Source organism: Idiotropiscis lumnitzeri, chromosome 11, assembly GCF_059441095.1.
Source record: "Idiotropiscis lumnitzeri isolate Australia: NSW breed Sydney's pygmy pipehorse chromosome 11, RoL_Ilum_1.0, whole genome shotgun sequence".
Classification (NCBI taxonomy): Eukaryota; Metazoa; Chordata; class Actinopteri; order Syngnathiformes; family Syngnathidae; genus Idiotropiscis; species Idiotropiscis lumnitzeri.
Genome location: NC_142401.1, coordinates 12,917,093 through 12,929,931, shown reverse-complemented (window position 1 = coordinate 12,929,931; position 12,839 = coordinate 12,917,093). Strand labels below are relative to the sequence as shown.

Below are 12,839 nucleotides of genomic sequence, written 5' to 3'. Positions count from 1 at the left end.
GCCAGAGAAAGAAAACTCCACCCATACACACAGTTAAATTCTGCTTGACGTTAGATGCGCACTGGGCACAAAAAGAGGCCCCAAGATCTTCAAAATGTTGTCTCAAGCCCCGTCTCAAGTGGTCTAACTTTCTTTAAAGGGGAAGTCAACCCCAAAAAATCTGAACAAAAATGTATTCGAAGCAGCCCCACGAGTCTAAACATTGCATTTTGATTAATATTGCGTTTGTGGTATATGAATTAATCAGAATTTTTTTTTTTGTTCATCTCAGGAGGCGGCCATTTTGCCACTTGCTGTAGACTAAAATTGAAATCACAGTTGCTCAGGGTGTCAGCTTTGCTTCAGCAAACAGGTGAGACCTAATTGGCTGTTGCCTGAGCCCTGACCAACAGTGATGTAATTTTCAGTCACTAGAGCAAGCCAAGAAGGCCGCCCCTTGAAATGGCTAAAAATTGGTGGCAACAACTCCAATTACAACTGAGCTGCTGTCAGGAGAATTCGGAAAATAGTATGTAGAGAATATATTAATCAAAAGTAGAAGCAATATTTCTGATTATTACACAACAATTAGTCATAAAGTAATTTTTGGAATATTTTTGTCAAACGAGAGGAAAACAGCACAAGGGCTACAGTTGCCTTGAGGAGGCAGAACCGTGGTGAATACATTTATTTGTTTCCCACAATGGATATTTGATATACTTGTAGGGTCATGAACTGTAAATTTCCAATCAGCCTAAAGGCAAAAAAGTTTGCTTTTTTTCCCAGACACACACACATACTACTATTAATGAGGGGCCTGTCTTGGTCAAAAAGGGCAGATTTATTTAATTTTTTTGTGGCTTAGTAAGGATAATGACAATAAAAGGCTTCCTGATTCTGATAAGCCACGTAAAATGGATACAAACTTCCTGTTTGAAAAGTAGCCAAACCGAATTTCCATGTTGATCAACAAAGTGTCTTTATCGCATTTATTAAGTGTGGAATCCTCTCTGAGCTCTGTCTGTCAGTCATAAGATGATTTTCTGTCAATCGGCGTGCATAAACGTCTGAACCTCCTCCTCTTGATTCAGCGCTTTCCTTGTTGCATGACAAGGTAAGTCTTTTGCTAGTGTGCACACAACTTTCAGTCTCTGCAAGAGTAAAAGAAACACTTGAACCAATTCGCTGTCTGCATGTTCACAATTGCCTCACCGGAAGAAGTAAAGCTTTTTTTTTTTTCTTTTTTAAATAAATCTCAGATGTTGTGCCAAGACTGTCCTGTAAGAAGAAGCTTGGTGCCACAGTGCATCTAGACTGTCGGACGTTCGAAGAAGGAATATTCGAAAGAAAAGAAACGGAAGTTGGTCAGGGGTCACCAATATAAAGGCCTACCGGTTTGATACTACAATGACTCCTTTGCAATTATGTTAAGATTAATAATTAATGATGATAATCTATGAAAAGACATTGATCCAGTTAATCATGTCTTACAATTATCAATTATTCAACAAAGTAGGAAAAAGATACATATCCATACGCAAGACTATTTATATAAATGTCAACGTGTTTATAAATGATCACTTCCATAAAATCTTGAGAAATCTGACAATCAGGTATGCTGACTTAAATCAAAATGGGGGAACTAGATTATCGATCATTCTTCCCGAAAATGCACAGGAAAGACTTCATTCCCGTATTCCTCACGCCTACTCTTCCACACGAATATCGAGCTCATTTTGTTTCTGGATATTTTTCGACAGAGTTCCAGGAGTGACACGAGCAGCGTAGAGCATCCTCAACAGCACTATGGTGTCTGTCAAGATTTTAAACAAGCAGTTTGGCTACCAGGATGGCCGAGTGGTCTAAGGCGCCGCGTTCAGGACCCAGTTCTCCCCAGGAGGCCTGGGTTCGAATCTCGAATTTCCCCATTGTGGGACTAATAAAGGGAATATTATTATTAAGAAGAAATGAAACTATGAGAAAACTCGACTGTGCCGATTTTAACGGAGGAGACTGTGTTTTCCTATGTTGTCATATTAGTGTTATTGTGGTTTGTTTGTTCTTTTGTTTACTTTTGTGACTGTAAATCAAAGTAATTCCAGGAGGGAGCTGTATTTTTGGAATAGGGGGTAGGATTCAATGAATGTACGCTTATTTCCACTCCTTCTTGAACACATTTATTCAAATTTGAAAGTAAACTACAGGTACATGGAAAAATCTTGTGACATATATATGATTTTAGTTTTGTTTTCCATTTGATGAACAGCTGTGGTTTATCTTTGAGGATGTCCTCTGTTGTTGACATAAATTCCTTGATTCATTCATTCAAAGGGCCACATACCCACCCAGGTGTTCTGAAGGATTGTTTGGTCTGGTCTTCTCTAGGAAAGTTAAACTGTGAGCCTACACTGGCAGAAATTTCACAACTCAGGGAGTGAAGATCGAAGCCTAGTCAACAATTTAAAAAGCACCGAAGGAGTTTTTGTGAAGATCAGCTCATCAGCGCATCTACAATTACTGTAGTTTTTCTTCTAATTTGGGGTATTGTAGCAGGCCATGCACTTGGTACCTGGTCCGTCAAGTGAGACTTTTCCCAACTCAATGGCACAACTGCCACACTGCAAACATAACCATGGTTAACCGTGGTTCAGATCAAAGCCGGGTGTATTGTGACAGCTTGCGTGTGACTCGAGGCTGTGATGTATGTATGCGGAGTGCGCAGGCGCTGAAGAACGGCGAGAAAGGAGGAAAAAGATTGAGAGCGAGTGAGGACTGCTTGTGTGAACAAGGAGCCGAGTAGAACGAGCGTGCGGGTGTTAAGTAGAGAGTTGTACGTCAAGTGTGTATATATACCTTAAACACATTACCAATGACACGTAGGAAACCAATGTGGTCTCAGTACAAGCAGAATAAATGGACCAAGTAGATAATTTCATCGTGCGTCATTTACAGCACGGCCGAGAATCAAATTTAAAACAATAACGCCAAGTCAATAACCCCAGCCTATATATCTTACCATTCTTCCAGTCTCGATGAGTCTCCACTCCATTTGCGGTGTTCTGCCAAAATGTCCTACCCATGCCAATCGTCCTACCAGACCACAATATTTTCATTCTCCAGAGCATCTGGCTCGTACATGTATGGTCTAACGAACATAACTCCAACAAGCTCCTCTTGGTCCAACTCTTCAAATACCTGCCTCCCCTCACATCATTTCTGACTGGCTTAATACACTTTCTATGTTAAGCTCCGCCATAGTTCACTTGTTTCACCTTCTATAACTTTTTTTTGTCTTGACTTCAGACCAACCAGGGGAGCCATAGATAATAAATAAATATATTCTTCTTGCTCACTTGTTAATAGAACATGTCAAAAGATGCCTACCTTGTTTGCTTAAACTTACAGTGCAAATATCTGGTGTCATGTACTGCCAGCAATATTTCATTAAAGGCCACGGATGATAGCCAATCATGTCCTTTATGTTATCATACAGACGATCTGCCCCTTCAGAAAACATGCCAGTCATTAGCATTGTGTCTTCAGCAACGTGCAGGACAAACCCATTTGACTCCAGCTTAACGCTCATTGTGAATTGAAGCAAATCAGGAGTGCGTACCATAAAACCACCCGATGAAGACAGACTCAAGAATGGCAAAAAAAAGAAGAGTCATCCCACTGCAGGCGTAATGGCCAAACAAACAACAAACATAGAGGCCTCCCTGTAAATTAAGAGCACAATAATGTTGCCATCCTATCGTGTCATTTTAGTTACCCCCGCCCCGATTGTAATTCATGAAGGTTGATTGCTCACCTCTGTAACCATTACAAGGCCTACAAAGAAGTTTGCAACGCCAACAGCAAGAAGAAGGATCTTACGTCGACATTTATTTCCAAAGATGGAAGAGAACATGTCAACTGTGTTTGTGACCGGTACCTCTACATTTACAAACTACGGTGAGAAAACATTTATTCTTATTAAATGTTACTGTAAACAAATTGTTTCTCATTGAAGCTAGTCTTACCTCACTGTCTATTCCTAAAAAGATGATCATGCAAAAGAAGCAAATGGCCCAAATTTGAGGAAAAGGCCTCAGAGCCACAGCGCGAGGGTAAGCGATGAATGCCAGACCCGGACCTGAAAAGAAAAAAAGTCAGTCATTGTCACTTGACAGCTAATACATGTTTTTATTGACATTATTTCCAGATCAGTAGAGTGCTTTGACATGACATCAGTGTTCTTCTTCATGCCTTTTCTTTTTCTACTTGTAAGTCTTTTACGTCATTATGTGGGCAGAGGTGTCGAATCCGGGTCCAGTTGCTCCAACGCGACCATCACTGTAACGCTAAAGAGCCAAACTGTGGCAGTTTGGCATATAGAGAAACAAGAATTCACTCCCACATTCATACCTAAAGACAACTTAAACGTCTTCAACACGTATGCTTTTGAAATGTGGAAGGAGAAACCCCACAAAATTTAGGAACATTTAGAGTATGTTGTGTGTTTCATCTGCATTTTGACTAAAATAAAGTTGTATTGTATTGTATTTAGAAGCAGCATTAACCCACTTCACTTTTCTTGAATTGATTGCACATTAGTATAAGTGAATTGTTATATTATATTTGTTAATGGCTATTTAGCATTATTGTTGGAAAGTTAATTACATTTTCAGATGTTATCTTTTTTGGGAGTTTTTAATGTTCAATATGTCTTATCTTAAAAAAAAAAAAAAAAGAAAGAAATCGGTCCAAACAAATACACCACATTACAAAATCTAAAACTAAGACAAACTAAATAAAAACCAAGCATTTTTCTAAAAACGGAAACTAATAAAAACTCAAACAAAATCCATTCTGAAAACTAATTAAAACTAACTGAATTTAAAATAAAATAAAAAAAGTCAAAACAAAATAAAAACTTAAATGAAAAATCCAAAACTATAATAACCATGATCAGAGCCTTTGGCTGAACTGTTTACAGTGTGTTGATTTTTGGAAGAAAGTTCATTCAGTCCTCGAAGCCTCAAAACAATGCTTTGTCTCAACATGCCAGGAGGAGCGCCAGTTTGTGGTTATTATTGTTTTTCCTTTTGGTGTAACTCAGCCCCATTTGTAATTTTCCATCATGTTGCATGACCATGTGATGCCTTCAGGTGAAATTAGTGTTTGGAGCTGATGTGGGTTTCTGTTTATCTCTTTTTCACTTTGGTTAGTCCTCCATTTAGTTTTTCTCCTTGGGGTAATTGGCTATTATGTGATTTGACTCTTTTCTGTTTTCATACTGCTGTGGCTAACTGTTTGTTATATGTTGAGGAGGTGAGTCATTCACCTATGAGCATATGATTTGTGTCAGGCAATGTTAAAATAACATCCCATGGATATTTGACCCTTCTCAATTTGAATGGCTTGCACTGAAAGGCCAGTAAGAGTCCTTTTGTGTCTTACAAAGTATTCAGTCTTTCCATCACTTGGCATCCATTCCCTGTGAGAGCTCAAATTCCCTAATGACATATAGCTTTGTCCCTGGGATAATAGGATATTATGTGGTTTGACCGCTTTTTGTTTGCATGTGTACTCGTGGCTGGCATGGGTTAGAGTTAGTAGGTGTAGGTGAATCATTCTTGGACTACTGTATTCTGCATATTTATGTGAGACGGTGTATGTATATGGATGGATGAATGGATAGATAGATAGATAGATAGATAATACTGTGAGGCATATGTCCTAACTGCAGGTCACCGTGCTGCCTTTATGTGCTTCATTAATTATCAATTAATTTCAACATGTTTTCATTATAATTTTATTGGTATTTAAATTAGTAAGTATTTATTTCAAAATGTGTATCATTCTGTGTTGCGCTCTCTAGTATTGTCTTTGTTTTCGCCATTTTTGTTAATTTTGCTTCTATTGCTTGCTTACATCGTCACTAAGCATTAGAATTTACTCTCTGACTTTTCTCAAACCAACGACGTTTTTCGGCAATAATGGCTGGCGGAGCGACTGCACTATATGGAGCATGGAGACACCGCAGGAGTGGGAGGGACAGGCGTTCCCGGCTGCCGCGCTATACCTACCCGGCTTCCGTCTTCACCGGTCGGACCTTGTCACGGAAGTCAAAGGGTGGCGGAATACGCTTCTACACCAACAAGAAAGGGTGCACTGATGTCACGGAGCTCAACACACATTGCAGCCCGGAATTTGAGTCGCTATTTCTAAACTGTCAGACATTCTACTCACAGGGTGAGCTAATGCTAACTCATTGCTACAAACACTGGCTGACCACGTAAAGAACCTCGAGCCAAAGCACCCAGAATCACAATTCATCATCCTGGCTGCCGACACAGCCTGGAGCCGAACACGCTCAAGACTGTAGAGATGATCGTGGATTTAAGGAAACATCTTTCGCTACAGCAGCTCCTCACATTGTCCAACTGCCCTGTGTCAACTGTCGAGACCTTGAAGTTCCTGTGAATTACAATCTCTCAGGACCTGTAATTGGAGGCCAACATCCACTCCATCCTGAAAAAGTCCCACCAAAAGATGTACTTCCTGAGGCTGCCGAGGAAGCACGGCTTGCCACAGGAGCTCTTGAGACAGTTCTACACAGCAGTCATCGAATCAGACCTGTGTTCCTCCATGGTTCGATGCCGCCACAAAAAAGGGCAAGGTCCGATTGTAATGGAAAAAAATCATTGGTACCCAGCTACCCACTCTTGAGGACTTGCACACTTCAAGAACCAAGACAAGAGCACGCCGGACACCCTTACCACCACCTCTTCCAGAGCCTCACCTCAGGTAGGCGCTGTCGAACCATGCACACCAAAACAATCAAGACATTCAAACAGCTTCTTCCCTTTTGCAATTATCTCCCTAAACAGTGGATTCAAAGTCTATAGTGGCATTACGCTAATGTTTGCCAACTTTCCACATCCCTGCGGGGCATTCTTATTTATATTATCATTTTTATTATCATCATTACTGCCCGGATCATTGTAGCTTCAGCTCTGTACATACTTGAGCAGCAGTTATTGTTTATATTGTTATACGTCCTATTTAGTTGCTTGTCATACAAGTGTAGCTCCTACTGCCGGAAACAAATTTCTTGTCTGTTTTGTATACTTAAGACGATAAAGATGATTCTGATTCTGATTGTTATGTCAATATTTGTTATTTCAACATTGATTTAAGTTCTCAACAAATACAAACTACCCTATGGTTGTGTTGAGGCGATTGCAGTTGTTTTGATCTGTCTCAGCCACTGTACTGATCCTGCCCAATTCATGGCCACTGAGTTTTTGTTTTTTTTCAATTAACCTTCATTTAAACATAAAATATCTCTTGTGGTCCAAAATCTGTAATTGTTGTGTGACTTTCATGAGCGCTTTGCTGGACTGACTGGGAGTATTTTCCTGTCAACACACTGCTTATATCGAGGAAAGGCGAACGTTACTGACGACAGCATGAAGACGTTAAAGGGTGAAGGACGAGTGTGAAAGACAACCCAAAAAGCACGGCTCCAATTGGTGCCGGTATGTGCAAAACATTGCTTTGGATACGGACCCCCCAAAAAGGGCACCTACGAAGAAACATGCCTACAAAGCATAGTTTAAACTGCAAGCTATCAGTAACGTGGAGGAACATTGTAATGGAGCATCAGCGAGAGAATTCAAGATCACTGAATCCATGGTTCGTTCGCAAGTGGATGAAGCAGGAAAACAAGCTTCGCCAAATCAAGAAGAAGAAGCTGAGTTTCAATGGAAACAAGGGGAGGTGGCCCATCTTGGAAGACCAACTCCCGCAATGGATTAATGATCAAAGAACCGGGTGAAGCACCTCTCTAGTCACTATTCCACCGAGGTTAACAACTCTTGCAAAATAAATGAAAATTGAACATTTTCATGGAGTTGCGACTTGGTGCTTTTGTTTTATGAAACGGCACTGCCGATCCATCCGGGCAAAAACGACTTCCGCCGGATTACAAAGAAAAGGCGGCCATCTTCAGTAAAAAGATGGCCGACAAACACATCCAGCCCAAACACATCCCTTACATGGACAAGGTGCTACTCACTTTTTACATCCCAGTGAACCAGACTGTGGAGAAGCAGGAGACCAGCACGGTCCAGACCGAGAAGTTGGCTTTTACTGTAGTGCTTGGTTGCCATGGTAACGGGCAGACAGTTCCACCTAAGTTGAATGCATGCGTAGACGTTTTTGTAAGGGGTGACGTGCACAGACCGATGCAAACAAGACCGTACTGTGGTCCTTACGTCGTCGAAGACCGGGTGGACAAAGCATATCACCTCAACATGAACGGGCGCAGCGACTGGTGTATCAACGGGCACCAGTGACCACGACCCGTGTTGGACGGGCCATCCGCCCACACAAGCACCTGTGTGTTGAAATATAGTCATGAGAATCTTTATATAATGATAAGAATAAATAAATAGAATGTGATCAGGGGCCGCAAATTTTTATGAATAAGGCCGGAGGGTTTTGAGGCCGAGAGGGTACCTAAGTCGCGGCCGGAGGGCAAGGGACTGACCGGCAAAAAGGGCCAAGTTCCCAGCTCTGCCGAAAAGTAATTGAGTTGTGCAGATAAAACGGCAATAAAAGGTTGACAAAAATGTTCCTGTCTGAATTCAAAACAACAAGAATATAAAACAGCACCTTAAAAACTTTTAAGAAGGCTATACCAACTTACATTTACATTTGTTTTTCTTTTCTGAACAACGCAGTTGATCAAATAAAGACTTTCTCTGCACTGCATTTTTTTTTTTAAATCTAAATTTGTGCAAATGAGTTAAAGGAAAAGCATACCAAAGAAAAAAAAATACAACGAACAAAAAGAATAATATAAATAAATAAATTCTTTTTTTAAGGGAGAGTCGGCCTGGTTTTAGTGGTTTGCTATGATCCAAACAAAGCAGCATATTCTGAATGAATGTGTGAGTGAGTTTCTTTGAATAATCTAAATGTAATGAATACCTGAAACCAAACAGCAACACAAATGCATCAACCAACTTGGGAATCTCACTCATAACGACGTCATCCTCTGTTTCAATGGATATATTCTCAGGGCTTACTCTAATGGTACCAGTGTGGTCAGAGTCCACAGAGAGGAACGCTGGCGGTGTGTCAGTAGTCTCCATCTCGTCTTTGTCTTTTTTTTCACTTCTGTTCTGTTTTAATTAGCAAAATTGTTGTCGTGTTAAAAGGCACTGTTTTAACAATCTGTTTATGTCCCTTTATGTGCATTCACTGTACAAAATCTTTCTGTACATGCAGGTAACAACTATTTTTTTTTTCAACATTGAAAATTGTGGCCTATAGCTTGGTGCAACTTTTTGTTTTGTTTTGTTTTGTTTTGTTTTTTTCCCCCAAAAGGAGTTGCTGTGGCTTATATACAGGTGCGCCTTATAGTCCGGAAAATACTGCAAATGTTTTACTCACCAACACTGATGCTCACATCAAGCGAGGAGCTGAAACATAACAAACACAAACAGTTTGGTGCTTCAGATCTAACAATGTTCGGAAGTACAGTAAATGATAATGCATATTAGGTGTTATTTTGGCAATGTCTTTTTGGCAGGACAGCTCCGTTAGCTCCGTTGTATGTATATATACCATGTTTGTACATGTTTTGGGAATGTGCGAGGCACGGTGAGAGTATCCAAACTCCAGATAGGGGGGCTGGGGCAGAGCGAGAACCACCAATGCGTGAGAAAGCTGATTAATAAACAACCAATCCAATAATTTACCAAGCATTTACCGTCCATTGTGTAATCACTGTGAGCCCCATTACAAGCAAGTCAGATCGTGAATAAGTGTGTTTTGGAAAAGGATAAGAACGAAAACAAACTGCATGAATATTTCAGAGGAAGAAACTTGGTAAGTGTGCAAGTGTTGTGCATTTTTCGTTGTTATTGAGACTATGGCACATTTTCTCACTTCTAAGTGATGTTGTCGGATTCATCTCTGTCGCAGGAAATTTTTTATGTCCAGTAATTTACGGTATAAAAATATCCTCTTTAAACGCCCCTATTTTTTTATAGTCTTTCGGTTGCTCGGTGTTTACAATAAACACATTTTGGAGGTGGGGTATATTTGACATTTTATTTATTTATTTATTTTTTTTTCGACTTTGGTATATGACTCCTGCAGTCATGTAGAGCACTGTTTCCTAATCAGGGCTTGGTGTGCCATTCGGCATACGTGAGCATGTTGCATGGAATATGTGGAAACATTTAATAATTTATTTCCAAGATAATAAGTAAAATGGTATATGTGCTACAAATTATTTCCTGGGGAGACAATAACTTGTGGTACAGCCGTGCCAAAATCAAAACAGTCTCATTTAATGTCTCATTTAAGCTCAGATGATGAAAAGAAATTAAAGCTGCTGTAGTGGGTCAGAATATTAGTCCTGTTAAATGCTTTGTTCCTGATATTTAAAGTTTAAATACTTGTTTGAATGGGGACATAAAGGAGCTGCATTTTTTTTTTCATTTTTTCCTTATTCATTTTCAAGGCAACCTTTTTATGTTTAATTCGAGTTAAAAGAAGACAAAGCCTAAGAATTATATTCACTGTTCATACTGTGTTCAGACTTTTTACTTTGTAAAACATCCTGCCAAATGCTTTTGTTTTACTTGATGATGCACGATTTACTTTCCCATTCATAATTCATTCATAAATACCATTGCTAAGTGCACAATACCGGGCCCTCAGTAACCAATTTTGCTCGAAGCACCAATGTTTTTATTAGCTTGAATTCTTGAAATATATGCCAGAAAAAAATCTAAAGATAAATGTTTGCAAAATACTAAACAATGACCGTTTCCAATGATGCATACAGCAAATTGTCCTTTATTGTTCGTATCGTCACCCACCGAGTAGTGTTTCCACTCGCCTGAACTGTGTATGCAGTGTGGGTTGAGTTCCCACGCAGTGACGGCGAGTGTGAATACATTGTCTGTCTCTGCAGCAGTGGTGGAACTAGGCTTTTATTCTTGCCGTGGCCATGGGCTATCTCAGACTTGGAAACACAATCAACATTCCGTTTTATATTGAATTTGAATAAAATTTGCACGCGAAATCCATGAATTATTAACGTCATTTTTTTGGTCTAAATCTTTGACCTGGCCTATGTTTTAATAAAACAAGTTTTAAAATGTGAAATTATTTCAGTTGAAATACAAATATGATTTTTATGGGGAATATCATCTGTTGTGGCATTTCCTTCACCTTGTGCCACTGGTATTACTGTATGGTCTATGACAGGGGTGGGCAAACTTTTTGATTGGCGGGCCACAATGGGTTCTAAAATTTGACAGAGGGGAGCAGATGGATGGAGTGTTTTGGTAACCTCACTTCATCTGAGAAAATAAATACAATTAATTTTAAAGTGAGCAAAAGCATTGCAACTTTCTATATGAAAACCACAGTATTTTGAAAATAAAACATTAACCAGGTTTATTCATTTAAATTTTTTCAAGTTCAGCAGGCCGGATTAAAACGTTTAATGGGCCGCATGTGGCCCCTGGGCCGTACTATGATATCAAATTTGAAAACTCAATTCCAATTTATTTATCTACAAAAAAAATAATAAATGACAGAAATTTCCATATGTTCTTAATATACTGTACGTGAACTTAAATGTAACTTTAAATTTAATCATTGCAATTTTTTTAAAGCCTTAAAATTGTCTTTAAGTTTTACTTTCTTTTAATAAATTTCTAAATTAGAGGCCAATGACAGAACGTCCCAAAAATCCTGAATTATCATCTAAAACTGGGGTTGTCCAAATACCGTCCTCAAATAAGCTCTGCAGAAGCCTGATAATGATCCGGATCACTTAAATCAAGTGCGTTGGAGGAGGGAAAAATCCAAAATATGCAAGATAGCCACACTGGAGGACCACATTTGGACACCTCTGGTCTAAATCGAAAACAGCAGTTACTAATATACAGACACAACCTTTTTAATAGCTACAATTTATGTTGTTTCTCTTTTGAAACCACTCATATATCTTGTCTCCCCCATCTTTTAATTTTCTGCCCACCCTATGAAAAGATAAGACAATAGCCTATTGTTACTTAGAGGCTGGCATCACTTCAACAAGTCACGCCGTGTTATCAAATCTCCACTTCACTCTGGGGGGATATAGACGAGGGATGGGTAACTGATGCACTTTGAGTGTACCTTTTATTATTGAAAACGAATAAAAAATGCAGTTCCCCCGCACCCCCATACACACACACACGCAGTCCAGGATGTAACATGAAGTAAGCTCCAGGTCCCCGTAAACTTGAACTGAAAAAGCAGTTCTGAAAATGCTCAGAGCAGCGCCCGCTAACCACAGTGCTGGAAAACATGCCTGTTGGCAGTTTTTCTGCTCTCTAAAATGCCCTAACATTCCACAAGATGGCGCCAAAGTCTATCTAAGAGCCAAAGCTCTGTCTTGGTGCACACTGGCACACACTCAGAGAGTGAAGTACTAATACTTTTTTTTGTTGCTTGCATGTGGTTATTTTTGTTTATATTTAAAAAGAAACATTTTCTTAAACACTCCTGATGTGTTTGTTTTGATTCTTGTTTTTGTGTTATCTGACTATTCATTTATTTAAATCAAACTGGGAATGACACTGTAGTTTAGTTTGTTTGTTTATGACAATTGTATGAGTATTTTCTCAATATTGCGGGATTATAACATGAGCCCTGACGGATTACAATAAAATGGACTTTTGTATCATTGAAAACATTACGGTATTGTATGTAAGAATTGTATTTGAGTACCCCGGTTCCGTAAACACACCCAGCAATTTTTGAATGTGATCTGTCTGTATTATCTTTTCAAATGTGAG

The 12,839-nt window shown here is 39.3% G+C and overlaps 1 pseudogene; it reads left to right on the top strand.

Moving 5' to 3' along the window:
• Positions 1 to 5,960: 5,960 nt before the first annotated feature.
• LOC148327561 (uncharacterized) lies at positions 5,961 to 6,850 on the top strand (annotated as a pseudogene).
• Positions 6,851 to 12,839: the final 5,989 nt, after the last annotated feature.